This window comes from Phasianus colchicus, chromosome 27 (assembly GCF_987193195.1).
Source record: "Phasianus colchicus chromosome 27, bPhaCol1.hap1.1, whole genome shotgun sequence".
NCBI classification, from domain to species: Eukaryota; Metazoa; Chordata; class Aves; order Galliformes; family Phasianidae; genus Phasianus; species Phasianus colchicus.
Genome location: NC_143462.1, coordinates 43,457 through 58,417, shown reverse-complemented (window position 1 = coordinate 58,417; position 14,961 = coordinate 43,457). Strand labels below are relative to the sequence as shown.

The 14,961-nt window shown below is 54.5% G+C and overlaps 1 long non-coding RNA gene across 3 annotated transcripts; it reads left to right on the top strand.

Annotated features, from left to right (window-relative positions):
* The first annotated feature begins 977 nt into the window (after positions 1-977).
* LOC149914753 (uncharacterized) lies at positions 978-9,804 on the top strand. Of its 3 annotated transcripts, XR_016460155.1 has the most exons (5): positions 978-1,072; positions 3,100-5,396; positions 6,103-6,234; positions 8,040-8,117; positions 8,740-9,804. It is a non-coding gene; the product is annotated as an uncharacterized LOC149914753 (long non-coding RNA). The 3 variants fall into 3 exon arrangements; XR_016460157.1 differs by lacking the exon at positions 978-1,072 and having other exon boundaries at positions 5,140-5,401; positions 8,740-9,798; XR_016460154.1 differs by lacking the exons at positions 978-1,072; positions 3,100-5,396 and having other exon boundaries at positions 5,410-6,234; positions 8,740-9,797.
* The last annotated feature ends 5,157 nt before the right edge of the window (positions 9,805-14,961 follow it).

Here is a 14,961-nt window from a genome sequence, read left to right as displayed (position 1 = left end):
TACTTCCATAATAAGAGTGTCAGAAGGAAACACCCTGAGACTTCTTGTAGGGGTGTCCATTTGCTGTCTCCCAAAAACCAGTCGGGAGAAAGGCACAAGAGGGGTGTGCCCTGCCAGCTCCAGGTCTTAAGACCTTAGAAACCCGGTCTCTTTCAAAAGTTGAGGGAGTTTCCATTCTTAGAGCTCAGCCCTGAAGCCTTGCTGGTTCAATTCCTCTCAATGATGCATCTAAAAGATGCAGTGCAGGTGGGCAAAGGCTCCACAGCTGTACAGCATCTACGGGACAGCTCTTATTGAGCCGGCAGGTGTAACTGCTTCCCGAGGAGCAGTGCAGCCATAAAGGCATTCCAAAGCACCTCTTGCTCTTACATGAACGCATCATTGGCTTCATCTCACTGCCGTGCTTAATTCCCAGTGCTGACAGGTCTGTCCGGCAGCTCTGCCTAGAGAACCAGCATTTGTTTCAGGCACGTGTCCTGAACGAGTCACTTCGTTTCAGCGAGTTTAGCATCAGTGAGAGCTTCCTGCCCCAGCAAGTCTACCGAGCACCTGTGTGCTCTTACATCCCCGCACCACGCCGTGCTGCTCAGCGAGTCCAGCGCAGCTCTGCAGGACCCGGGGGACTACAGAACACGTGCCAGCGGTGAGCTGAGCTCGTTCTTCAGGTCCTGCTCCGGGCTGTGCCCTTCTCACATCCCACGCACCGAGCCCGGCCGGGCCACCGCTCGGTTCTTCCTCGGAGGAGCAAGCGGCCAGAGATGCCGCCGCAGGAGCCGTGAGAAAACCGGGCAGAGATGCGCGCTCGGCTTTCAAGAAGCGCCAGCAGCTCGGAATCGGCCTGGAGAAAGCGATTCTGGGGAAGCCGGAGACGCCGCACGTCTCAGCGCGGCTCCCGCAGGAGCGGTGCCGTTCGACGGCGTCGCCACGGCGACGGCGCCTCAGCGCCGGTCAGTCGCTACGGCGCCGCGCCGTCCCCGCCGAGTGACGTCATCACGCCGCGACCCGAGGAGGCGGCCGTGCGGAAGCGGTGCGGGGCGCCTCGGGGCTCCGGGCGCCGCCTCGGCTCCTACAGGTGGGTGTTCGGGGGGCGCCGGGGCGGGGGCCGGGGTGAAGGCGGCGGGGGGGCCGCGTGCCGCTCTGCCTCGGCCCCGCGGGGTCTCCGTTGTGCTCGGGGCTTCCCTCGGCGGGGGCGGCTGCCCTGCGTCTCGCCGCCTCCCCCACCCCGTGTCTTCCGCTGCCCTCCCCCCCTCTCCCCCTACCGCTGATCGCCCGCACCCCCCAGTCCCTCTATGTGCCCCCCGGGGTTACACCCTCCCCCGGTCTCCCTCCCCTCCAGTCCCCCCGTTCTGATCGCCGTAGTCCTCTTCCACCCCTCCCCTCTGTGCCTCCCCCATTCTGATCCCCAGGGTCCCCCCCCCGATCCCTCATCCCTCCCCAGTCCCCCGTTCTGATCCCTGGTGTCCCCCCCCCCCCCCCACCGCTCTCCCCATTCTGTCCCCTAGAGTCCCCCCCTTTCCCAGTCTCCTCTATCTGACCCCCGAACCCCCTCTCCTCACCCCGAGTGCCCCCACTCCAATTCCCCCATTCTGATCCCCAGAGTCTCCTACCACCCCCCATTCCCCTCTATTTGACCCCCAGGGTCCCGTGTCCTCCCTTCTCCTCCCACCTCCTGGCCCCTTTTTCTGACCCCTAGAGGTCCCTGTACCCCCCTGTGCGCTCCTCCCTGACCCCTGGAGTCAGTTCCCTCATTCTGACCTCCAATTCCCCTCAGCCAGACCCCATAGAAGCCTCGCACAACCCCTGGCTCTTCCCTCCCACCCCTCCCTCCACCCCCAGATGCTCTTCCTGCCTTGTAGAAACTCTGTTCACCCCTTTCCCCCCACAAGCCACTAAGTTTCCCCCCAGACTCTTTTTCGACCCCATAGACATCCCACTCTCCTCCCCCCCAATACTTCCCTAAGGTGTCCCCCAGACTCCCCTTCCACCCCATAGAAGCCCCCCACAACCCTCCAGATTTCCTCTGCCACCCCTTCTCCATTCCTAGACCCCTTTTCCTCCCAACAGAGACCCAACTCACCCCTTTTTTCCCCCACACAACCCCCCGTCCAATCCCAGACCCCCCTTTCTGCCCTACAAAAGCCCCCTTTCCACCCCTCAAGTTCCCCTCCACAATGTACCTGTCCATCCCCAGGCCCCCTTTTCACTCACAGAAGCCTTGTTCTGCTCTTTTCCCCCTCACAACCCCCTCTCTCCATCCTCAGAGCCCCTTTCCACGCCACGGAAGCCCTCCACAATCCCTCAGTTTCCCCTTCCAACCTTTCTCCACCTCCAGACCCTCTTTCCACCTCACAGAAGCCCCACTCACACCTTTCCGCCCATAGATTCCCCACGAGCCCCGCCCTATATAGCCCTGGAGGCATGCAGAAGAATCTGGAGATGTTGTAGAGGGGTTTGGGGCATCCAGTTGGTCCCCAGGTGGATCCAAGGTGTCCTTGGATTCATACGGAAGGATCTGGAGATGTCCCAGAGGGATCCTGGGGTGTCCAGGGGCTCGCGAGAATGGTCCTGGGGGTCCCTGGAAGGATCTGGAAGCTCCCAGGATGGGTCCAAGAGCTCCGAGGAGCCACTGGGATGATTTGGAGATGTCCCAGTAGAGTCTGGTAGGGTCCAGAGAGTTCTCATGTGGGTCTGAGTGGTCCTGGAGTCATCCCGTCATCAGAGACATCTCTGGGGATGTCCCAGAGAGGACTTGGAGGGTGCAGGGGGTTTTCAAATTGATCCAGGGGGTCCTTGGATTCATCCAGAAGGGTCTGCAGACGTCCCAGAATGATCCTGTGGAATGTGGGGGGGTCCTGAGGTGGGTTCAGAGGGTCCTATTGTCTTCTGGAAGGGTCTGGAGATGTCCCATGGGTGTCTTGGGGTCCCCAGGCGTTCCTGGAGTCCTCCAGAGGTCTCCAATGGGGATTTTGAGGACAACCTCACATAGTGACACGTTCTCGCTCTTCTTTGTCCCCGTGGGATCACCCCCAATAATGTCTGTTTCCATTAAAATCAATACTATGTCACTTTTCTTGTATATTTTTTGCCACTTCCTTTCAGAAATGGATGGTTCCCACCAATCCCTGTGCAAAGCCCCACGGAAACAATCCCCCCAGGGCCACCGGGTGACACCGGACAACCACTTGTCCCCAAAGTTCTCACCGTCACTGTAACCATGGAACCTGGGGCCGTACCAACGTACCTTGAGAGCCCCATCCGCGTCCTACAGCTCCTGGACGCTGTCACCCTGGCTGTCCATGACTGTCCCATGCTGTCCCCCCTGCCATGGTGGCACAACTTCAGCACGGTGCCATCCTCATTGAAGAGGTGACGAGGAGGGGTACAGGGAGGGGGGCAGGGGAAAGTTGGGGGACACGTGGGGTCTGGTGCAGGTGTGACATGGGGTTGGTGGTGTCACCATCATTGAGTGTCACCTTCACTGGATGCCATTGGGTGTCACTGAATGTCACTGTCTTCAGGTGACGCCGTGACACAGGGTGACCTCGATGTGGAACAGCCGTGACGCAGTGTCCCCATCCCTGGCTGTCACTGTTGTTACCGTCATCTGGTGTCACCATCACTTGTGTGCCACCATCTATCGGGTGACACCATTCCCTGTACTCTGACCATCATGTGGGGGCAGGCACTGGCGGCACCACGTTGTCACCATGTTGTCACTGAGCCTCTCACTGTTCTTTGTCACCCCTCCAGACCTGCCTACCGCAGGACCCGGTGACACCGGAAACCTCTGTTGCTGTCACCATCGTCTGCCATGAGGACGGGGACATGCACGGTGGTGAACTCTGTGCCACCACCAGAGGGGACTGTGTGACACCAGTGTGTCACAGCCGTGATGCGGTGTCATCACCATTGGGCGTCACTCCTGGCAGCTGGCGCCGGGTGTCACCGTCATGCAGAGGGGACAAAAGGACCCCCTGGGGACATTGGGCCGAAGCTGGGGACACCGTGATCACCTGGAGGACTTCCCGGGGAAGTGGGAACACCACATGACAATGTCACACCACCAAAATTGGAAACATCCGTGTGTCACACCCCAAAGCTTGGGACACCTTCACGGCACCCTGGTGGTGTCATATCCTAGAGTTGTGAACACCCCCCAGAGTTTGGGACAGCCCTCTGGAGACGCCGTCTGTGCCCTCCCCCACAGAAAACATTGTTCCCATGGGGCGGGGTTGACACCCCTCACTTTTCTAATTAAGGTTTATTTTTGATAATGGAGGATGGGGGATGTCCTCCCCATGTAAGTGGTAAAGGGCAGAGGAGCGGCTGTGGGGCTCCGTGTGTCACACTGGGGATGAACTCTGGGAACAGAGGTGACTGCAGCATTCTGGCCCCATCGCCCCTATGGCCCCATAACCACTACAGCCCCATCTCGTAGCCATCCCTTGTCCGTATCCCACAACGTTATCCCATCCCATATCCATCATATCCACCCCACAGCCATCTCAAACCCATCCCACATCCATACCCCCACATCCTATCCCCATCCCTAACCCTATATCCATAGCCATTCCGAATCCTTATCCCCACATGCATCCCATGTCCATTCCATCTACTTATCCCATGCCACTATCATCCCAATCCCATCCAGTGTCCATATTTCATCCCCAATCCATCCCACATTCTTCAATGTTGGTCCCATGTCCATCCCAAGCCCATCCCATATATATTCCATTTTCCTATCTCCCATTCCATATTCACCCCATATCCATATCCCCACACCCCAACCCTACATTTCACATCCCAATGCACATCCAACATCCCAACCCCAGCTCCCAAGCCCAGTTCCAAACCTCATATCCCAACCCCACATCCAAGCCCCACCTCCCACCTGTCAATCCCAGTCCCATCTCGCACCCCCTATAGCAGTAGGGCGCACCCCGAGGCCCCACCCACGGCCCGCCCCCTGCCGCGCTCCTCCCACCAACAGCGCAGCGCAACGCCGCACCGCCCCCGGGCTCTCATTGGGCAGGAGCCGGTCCGTCCCGCTCCCGGGCTCTCATTGGTCAGGTGCCGGTCCGTCCCGCCCCCTGGCTCTCGTTGGGCACGTTCCGATCCGTTCCGCCCCCGGGCTCTCGTTGGTCAACGGCAGCGGCGCTGGCTCCGATTGGCTGAGGCGCGGCGCGCGGGAACGGCCGTTGGCAGCTGGCTCAGAGCTCTTCTCCCCTCAGGCGGCGGCGCTCCCGCAGCCCGGGCCGCCCCGCACCGCCGCTGCGCGCCGGAGCTGTCCGGGCAGCACCGAGACGGAACCGCGGCACGACGGGAGCGGTGCTGAGCACAGCAGAGCCGGAGCCGGGAGGGACGGAGAGCGGCGCCGGGACAGGGGAGGAAGCCTGGTGGGGTGAGGGGCTGGGAAGGCGGGGGGGGGGATAGGGAGGCAGGCGGGGCTGCAGCGGCTGTGGTATCGGGGTACATGGGGCGATAGGGGTGGGTACAGGGGGATTTAGGGCAGCAGAGGGCTGTAAGGGGGTAACGGGGGGACACGGTGCTATAGGGAGCATTGGGGGGTGGGAGGGGCTGGGGAGAGCTACGGGGAGGGATATAGGGAGCTGGGGGAGGACCTAAGAAACTGTGGCTCTATGAGTGGCTGTAGGGGGAATAGAGGTGGGATAGAAGGGGATGTGGGGCTACAGGGAGCAGTGGGAGGGCTGTAGGCGTGGTATAGAGAAACAGGTATGACAGGGGTCTGTGGGTGGGATTGGGGGGGAAGTAGAGAGGTGTAAGGTTATAAAAGGCTGCAGAGAGACAATAGGGGGCTTGCGTGGGCACAGCGAAATAGAGGGTAATGTGGGGCGACACCGGGCACTAGACGGGAATGTGAGAGAGAAGACCCAGTTGGAGGCACAGATACAGGCAAGCTGAGGGGGATACAGGGGGAGAATCTCCAGGGGGCGGGGAAAAAAAAAACAAAAGGAAAAATGAGAATGAAAAGTAAGAAAAAAGAAGATGGAAAAAGAAAAAAAAAAATGGAAGTGCTGAAAACAGGGAAAAAAAGAGGCACAGAGGAGGAGAAAAAGTAAAAAGCAATCCATGTATATCAAGAGAAAGCAAGTAGGAAAGCTAACTGCAGCAGAGCAAAGGAAAGCAACCTTGCAGGAATGGAGGAGTGTGGGAAGAGCTGAGCCCCGGCCTGGCACAGGAGCTGCACGGCAGGAGAAGAAGCTGAGCGCAAAGGTAAGAGGAGCTCCTTGGGGTTTTTTGTGGGCTTGAAGCAAAGCTGAGAAGCCGTGCCCGGGAGGAGGTGTGGGTAGCTCCAGGCCACCTTGTTGTCTCCCCAAGAGATGCGGGCTGTGGGCTAGGCAGCAGGCAGGAGTGCTGGCCAGAAGCAAGCATCTGTGTGGAGAAAGGCAAAGGGCGGAGGAGGTTGAAGGGGAGCTACCGGGCATGGGCTTGCTCAGCAAGGGGAGCAGAAGCCTGAAGGGCACAAGAAGGGAATAGAGAAGGGCATGCAGAAGGAGAGAAGCTGCGAGCAGAGTTAAGAGGCACTTGTCAGAGCAGCAAGCAGAGCAGGCAAGTGTTGAGATTGGGAGTGAGTAGCAGGAAAAGGCAAGAGCACCAAGAAAAAGGAGGCGAGGGGCAAGCAGCTCAGGTAGGGAAGGGAGGGGACAGCAGCTCAGGTAGGGAAAAGGAAGGGCATGCAGCTCAGCTAGGGAAGGGAGGGGACAGCAGCTCAGGTAGGGAAAAGGAAGGGCATGCAGCTCAGCTAGGGAAGGGAGGGGACAGCAGCTAAGCTAGCAAAGTGAGTGGATAGCAGGTGAGGTAGGTAAGTGAGGGGACAAACAGTAAGGAAGCCAAGTGAGCAAACATCTGCTCAAGTACGTAGCGAGGGGCAAGGAGCTCAGCTAGGTAAGTTAGGGGGAAGCAGCTCAGGTAGGGAATGAGAGGGGCCAGCAGCTCAGCTGGGAAAGTGAGGGGCAAGCAGGTCAGCTAGGTAATTTTTGGAACAAGCAGCTCAGGTAGGTAAAGGAAGGGACAGCAGCTCAGGTAAGAAGAGCAGGCAAGGGAATGGTAGGATAGGGCAGGGGGGGAGGTGAGGGAGAAAAGAAAGAATGGGGAGGGTAGGGAGGGCTTAAAGGGGGTTTCAGGAGTACCTATGATTATTAAAAAAAAAAAAAAAAAAAAAAAGAAAAACAAGAAAAAAGGTGAAAGAAAAAAGAGAAAGGAAAAAAAAGAGTAATAAAGGAAAAAAATAAAAAAGGAAAAAAGAAAAAAAATGGAAAACAAAAAAAGAAAACCAAGATGAAAAAGAAAAAGATGAAAATAGAAAAAAATGAGAAAAGAGAAAGAAAAATGAAATAAAAAAGAAAAGTGCAATGAAAAAAAAGAAAAAAAGAATAAAAAAAAGAAAAAAAGAGTGAAAATGAAAAAAGAAAACCAAAAGAGAAAAAATAGAAGAAAACAGAAAAAAACGAAAAGAGAAAAAAAAAAAGAACAAGTGCAATGAAATGAAAAAAGAAATGAAAGCATAAAAAAAGAAGAAAAAGAATAAAGCCAAAAAAGGTCAGAAAAAAAAGAAATGAGAAAAGAAGAAAAAAGCCAAGTAAACAGTCAAGAATAACAGCTGAGAAAAGACTGGATGGCCACAAATGTAGAGAAAGCAAAGCAAAGCACAGCAAGGGAAAGCAAGGCGAGAGTAGCAGCAAAAGGCAGGAGAATGAAGAAGGAGGGAGTGAAGAGCAGGAAAAGTGAGTTTGCCATAAGGCAAGGGGGAAGGGGAGGGGAAAGGGAGAAAAGGGGGGGTATGGGAGGGGAGGGGAAGGGAAGGAGGGGGGGAGAGGGGAGGGGAGGAAGGGAAAAATGGGAAGGAGGGGTGAGGGGAGGGGAGGGTTGAAGGGAAAATAGAGAAAGAAGAGGCAAAGAAGAGACTCAAAAGTACAAAGCGGTGCACGTAAATGTAGAGAAAGCAAGTAGGGAAGCTAAGGGTAGCAGAGCAAAGGAAAGCAAAGGAAGGCAGTGAATGAGAGAAAGCAATCTTGCAGGAATGGAGGAGTGTGGGAAGAGCTGAGCCCCGGCCTGGCACAGGAGCTGCATGGCAGGAGAAGAAGCTGAGCGCAAAGGTAAGAGGAGCTCCTTGGGGTTTTTTGTGGGCTTGAAGCAAAGCTGAGAAGCCGTGCCCGGGAGGAGGTGTGGGTAGCTCCAGGCCACCTTGTTGTCTCCCCAAGAGATGCGGGCTGTGGGCTAGGCAGCGGGCAGGAGTGCTGGCCAGAAGCAAGCATCTGTGTGGAGAAAGGCAAAGGGCGGAGGAGGTTGAAGGGGAGCTACCGGGCATGGGCTTGCTCAGCAAGGGGAGCAGAAGCCTGAAGGGCACAAGAAGGGAATAGAGAAGGGCATGCAGAAGGAGAGAAGCTGCGAGCAGAGTTAAGAGGCACTTGTCAGAGCAGCAAGCAGAGCAGGCAAGTGTTGAGATTGGGAGTGAGTAGCAGGAAAAGGCAAGAGCACCAAGAAAAAGGAGGCGAGGGGCAAGCAGCTCAGGTAGGGAAAAGGAAGGGCATGCAGCTCAGGTAGGGAAGGGAGGGGACAGCAGCGAAGCTGTGTGTTATGGGAAGTAATGTCAGTGATCTGAATGGCAGTCACCTGCTGTTCTGCATGGGGCTGTTGTGGAAGTTTACTGTTCAGACTTTCTTAGTGAGGTCTCCCTAGATTGTTTCTGTCCTATTTCTACACTTTGTTTTTTTCCAGTCCTCTACAATGAACAGCCCTGTGGCAATGATGCAGAATCTGCATCTGAAGGACTGAGAGGAAGAACATCAGAAGGCAGCAGCTGCAGTGTGTGGTGTTACAGGGCAGCGCTGCGAGTGCCTCCCAACTTGGCACTCCATGTCTTATCTGGTTGTACTCAATCAATAAACGATCACAATTACGGACTCACAAAGAATAAGGCTGTCTTTTTCACCTTAGAAGAAAAAGGGGGTGATGGCAAGGAATGAGAGGCAGGTGAGGTCAGCTGTACAAAATCCCAACACAGATGTTCATTAACAAGTCGAGCTTTTTCTGCGGCGGTGACCAGCATCTGTGCTGCTGTTCACCTGCAGTCAGGAATGTCATATCATCTTTTTTTTCAACCCGCATTTACTCTTTCACAAAAGAGTATCAACTTTTGATACTCGTTCTGCAAACTGGGGAAGAGTAGCTTACAGAATGCTAATTGTTGCAGTGGACAGGTTGGAAGACAGCTGCTCCACCCACCCATCTGCCACAGCAGCTCCTTGCTGGAGGTGCCTGTGGTAACTGCTTAGCTCCTGCCAGCAATCCCCTCACAAAGGAGAGCAGCACTTGCACAGTTGGTTTTACGAGCACTAAACAAGCACAACTAAAACGCTCAAGGGAGACTGTCTTCAAGCACAGTCACAGAATGTCTGTTATACTGAAGACTAAAGGATATCACTTACAAGAATAGCAGAATCACAGAATGGCCAGGGTTGGAAGGGACCTCAAGGATCATGAAGCTTCAACCCCCCTGCCACTTGCAGGCCCACCAACCTCCACATTTCACACTAGACCAGGCTGCCCAGGTTCCCATAAATCTGGCCTTGAACACCTCCAGGGATGGATGGGGCATCCACAGTCTCTCTGGGCAGCTGTTCCAGCGCCTCACCACTCTCTCTGTAAAGAACTTCCCCCTGACATCCACCCTAAATCTTCCCTCCCTCAACTTCAAACCATTTCCCCTCGTCCTGCAGTTTTCTACCCTTTCCAAGAGTTGACTTCCCTCCTGCTTGTAGGCTCCCTTTAGGTGCTGAAATGCTGCAATGAGGTCACCCCGCAGCCTTCTTTTCTCCAGGCTGAACAAGCCCAGCTCCCTCAGCCTGTCCTCATAAGGGAGGTGCTCCAGTCCCCTGATCATCTTTGTGGCCCTCCTCTGGACCCTCTCCAACAGCTCCCTGTCTTTCTTGTACTGGGGGCTCCAGATCTGGACACAGTACTGCAGATGGGGCCTCACAAGAGCGGAGTAGAGGGGGACAATCACCTCCCTGTCCCTGCTGGCCACCCCTCTTCTGATGGAGCCCAGGATCCCATTTGCTTTCCCACCTGCAAGGGCACACTGCTGGCTCATGCTAAGCTTTTCATCTATCAGGACCCCCAGGTCCTTCTCCACGGGGCTGCTCTCAAGGACCGCTCCTTCCAGTCTGTATGGATGCCTGGGATTCCTCCGGCCCAAGTGCAAAACCTTGCACTGTGCTGTGTAGGACCTGATCAGGTTCACCCGGGTCTGCCTTTCCAAACTGTCGAGGTCCCTCCGAATGGCATCCCTTCCTTCAGCCGTGTCAACCGCACCACTCAGCTTGGTGTCGTCAGCAAACTTGCTGAGGGTGCACTCGATTTCACCATCGATGTCATTGATAAAGATGCTAAAGAGCACCAGTCCCAAGACAGACCCCTGGGGGACGCCGCTCATTACTGGCCTCACCTGGACATAGAGCCATTAATAACCACTCTTTGTCTGCGGCCTTACAACCAATTCCTTATCCATCCAGTGGTCCACCCATCAAATCCACATCCCTCCGGTTTGGAGATCAGGATGTGGTGGGGGACCGTGTCAAAGGCCGTGCTCAAGTCCGGGGAAATGACATCGGTCACCCTCCCCTTGTCCACCGATGCCGTCACTCCATCACAGAAGGCCACCAGATTGGTTAAGCATGACTTCCCCTGCTGAAGCCGTGCTGGCTGTCTCGGATCACACGCTCACTCCTCATGTGATCAAGCATGTCATCCAGGAGGATCTGTTCCATCATCTTCCCAGGCACAGAGGTGAGACTCACCGGCCTGTAGTTCCCGTGTCCTCCTTGCTCCCTTTCTTGCCAACGGCAGTGACGTGACCCTTCCTCCAGGCATCCGGGACCTCACCAGACAGCCACGACTTCTCAAATATGATGGAGAGCGGCTCGGCAGCCAGCTTCTTCAGAGCCCTGAGATGCACGCCATCCTGCCCATAGACTTGTACACGTTCACTCTCACATCTCACCATCTATCTGCTCCATAGACTTGCACACGTTCAATCTCATCAGGCAGTCTCTCTGCTCTGCCCTCACAGCAGGGGGTATTTACCACCCCGGTCCCCACCTGGAGGTTTATGGATGCAGGGCTCAGGGACGTGACAAACACTGGAATCCTGGCTGCCAGTGAAGACCGAGGCACAGAACTCATTCTGTACCTCAGCCTTCTCTCCATCTGTTGCAGGCAGTTCTCCTTTTACATTTACAAAGGAGGCACACTTGCTTTGACCTGTCTCTTCTGGCCAATGCACGTGTAGAAAGTCTTCCTGTTGTTTTTCACGTCCCTCTCCAAGTTCAGTTCTGCGCCTTGTGTTTCCTGATCCCACGTCTGCAGGTCCAGACATCCCTGTATTCTTCCCAGGTGACACGGCCTGTTAGCCCTGTATTGCTCCAGGTGACACGGCCTGTTTGTTAGCCCTGTATTGCTCCAGGTGACACGGCCTGTTAGCAGAGCTCGTTGCTCCTTGCTTTGCCCCCAGCTGCCCAGCAGGTCTGCGCCGAGCCGATGGGCTTCCTGCGTCCTCTGCTTTCTATTCAGAGGGACGGAGAGCTCTTGTGCTCTCAGAAGGGAAGGCAGCCTTGAAGAGCAGCCAGCTTTGCTCACCATCTTTGTTTTTACAGACAGATCCCCAGAGATCTGGGCCATCAGCCCGTGAAAGCTTAAAGCTCGCTGTCCCAAAGCTCAGGTCCTGCCCCACTCCTTGCCATGCCCACATCCCTCGGATCACCAACCCCACAAGCCGTGCTCACTGCAGCCAGGCTGCCCCAACCTGAACGCCTTTCACTCATCATCTCCTCCGCACTGCTGAGCAGCAGATCCAGCCACGCTTCACCTCTGGTCGGTCTGCCCAACGCCCGGAGCACAAAGTGACCATGGCTGCATTCCAGGAGCCTCCTGGAGCTCCTGGAGCTGGCCGTCTGTCCTTCCAGCAGATCTCCGATGGCTACAGTCCTATTTTTGGAGAAAACTGGTATTTCTGGGTGAATATGTCCTATTTTGGGGGAGAAAACTGGTATTTCTGGGAGAAAACGTTATATTTTTGTAAAGATAACTGGTATATTCTGTCCTATTTTTGGGAGAAAATGTCATACTGAGGATTGTAATGTCATATTGTTTGGAGAAAACATGAGGTATTTCTAAGAAAACTGTGACTCCCTGGAGAAAGTATCACATTATGGGGAAGGGGGGGTATTGTAATGTTGTATTTTTTGGAGGAAACGTGAAGAATTTCTAAGGAAACTGATATTTCTGGGAGGAAATATCATATTTTTGGAAGAAAATTTCATATATCTCTGATAAAGCTGGCATTCCGGGAGAAAATATCATGGATTTTGGAGAATGCTTGTATTTCCGGGAGAAAATATCTCATTTTTGGAACAAATTGTCGTATTTAGGATTGAAAAGTGATCTTTCCGGAAGAAAACATCGTGTATTTGGGAGAACACTGATATTTGTGGGTTATAACGTCGTTTTTCGGCACTAGTGACATGAGAGAAGAGGCTGAAGCCCAGCTCACTACAAGCTCCCTTCAGGTAGTTCTAGAGAGCAGTAAGGTCTTCCTGAGCCTCCTCTTCTCCAACTGAACAACCCCAGCTCCTTCAGCCGCTCCTCGTGAGCTCTGTGCTCCAGACCCCTCGCCAGCCTTGGCGCCCTTCTTTGAACCCGCTCCAGGGCCTCGATGTCTTTCTGGCAGTGAGGGGCCCAAAAGTGGACACAGCACTCGAGGTGCGGCCTCACCAGAGCTGAGGACAGGGGGACAATCACTGCCCTGTTCCTGCTGGCCACACCGTTCCCGATGCAGGCCAGGATGCCATTGGCCTTCTTGGCCACCCGGGCACACTGCTGGCTCATTTCAGCCCAGCATCCATCAACACCCCCAGGTCCACTTCCTCTACGCATCTTCCAGCCGCTCCGCCCCCAGCCTGTAGCGTCGCCTGGGGTTGTTGCAGCCAAAGCGCAGGAGCCGGCCTTTGGCCTTGTTGGAACTCATCCCATTGGCTTCAGCCCAGCTCTCCAGCCTGTCCAGATCCCTCTGTGGGGCCTCGCTACCCCCAGGCAGATCCACACTTCCAGCCAGCCTGGTGTCATCCGCAAACTTCCCGAGGGTGCACTCAGTGCCCTCAGCTCATCAAGAAAGATCTTGAGGAGGACAGGCCCCAGCACCGACCCCTGGGGAACAGCACTGTGACCCACAGATACCACTTTTCTCACAGATACGTGACATTTTCATCCGGGAACACTATTTTAGTCCCCTACACATGATCTCTTCCACCAAAAAACAAGGACATTTTCTCCCAGATAGACCACTTTTCTCCAACTATGTGACCGATTATCTGGGAAATACCCATTTTTTCCTAAAAATATGGCGTTTACTCCCAGAAATACCAGCTTTCTCACATACATGTGATCTTTTCCCCCCAAAACAAGACATTTTCTCCCAGAAATACCACTACTCTTAGAAATACCTCATGTTTCATCCCAAGAATACTACTTGACGCTCCTCAGGATCACACTTACTCCCAGAAAAATGGCAGTTTCTTCCAGATAGACCAGTTTTCTCCCAAATACACAACATTTTCTCCAAGATAGACCACTTTTCTCCCAAAGATGGGACATATTCCCCCAGAAATACCAGCTTCGTCTTAAAAATACGGCCTTTTTTCCCAAAATACCAGCTTTCTCACAAACACCTGTCATTTTCCAACCAAGGATGCTACTATCTCCCAGAAACAGCAGTTTTCTGAGAAATACCTGACATTTTCTCTCAAAAGTACTACTTGACACTCCTCAAGAGGACATTTTCTCCCATATTTACCGTATTTTCTCCCCAAAGGACCAGTCGTCACACCAAAAATACCACAGTTGCTCTCGAATAGAAGACATTCTCTCCCACCATTTCCGAGTTCTCTCCCTCAAGTATGTCATTTTCTCCCAGAAATACCACATTTCAGTGGTAAATTTCACCTTCTCTTCCAAAAAGAGGAGATTTGCTCCCAGAAATACCCCTTCTCTTAGAACTACCACACGTTTTCTCCCAAAAATACTGGATGACAATACCAAATGGGACACTTGCAACCAAGAAGAGGACTGGCACAACTGCAGAGCGGTGCCATCCTCATTGAAGAGGTGACGAGGAGTGTACAGGGAGGGGAGCTGGGGACAGTCGGGGGACATGTGGGGTCTGCTGTGGGTGTGACATGGGGTCGGTGGTGTCACCATTGTTGGTTCTTCCCTTCACTGGATGCCACTGGGAGTCATTGAGTGTCACTGTCTTCAGGTGACACCGTGACACAGGGTGACCTCGATGTGGAACAGCCGTGACGCAGTGTCCCCATCCCTGGCTGTCACTGTTGTTACCATCATCTGGTGTCACCATCACTTGTGTGCCACCATCTATCGGGTGAGAACCATTCCCTGTACTCTGACCACCGCATGGGGCCAGGCACAGGCAGCTCTGCGTTGTCACCATGCTGTCACTGAGCCTCTCACTGTTCTTTGTCACCCCTCCAGGCCTGCCTAGAGCTGGACCTGGTGACACTGGAGTCCTCTGGTGCTGTCACCATTGTCTGACATGAGGATGGGGACACGCACGGTGGTGAACTCTGTGCCACCACCAGAAGGGACTGTGTGACACCAGCGTGGCACAGCCGTGACGCGGTGTCATCGTCATCAGGTGTCACGTTCGGCAGCCAGCATCGGGTGTCACCGTCATGCAGAGGGGACAAAAGGACCCCCTGGGGATGTTGAGCCGAAGCTGGGGACACTGTAACCAGCTGGAGGACTTCCTGGAGAAGTGGGGACACAGCATCATGCTGTCACACCACCAAAGTTGGGGACACCTTCATGGCACCCTGGTGGTGTCACGTACTGGAGATGGGGACACCCCCACAGTGTCACCCCCACGGA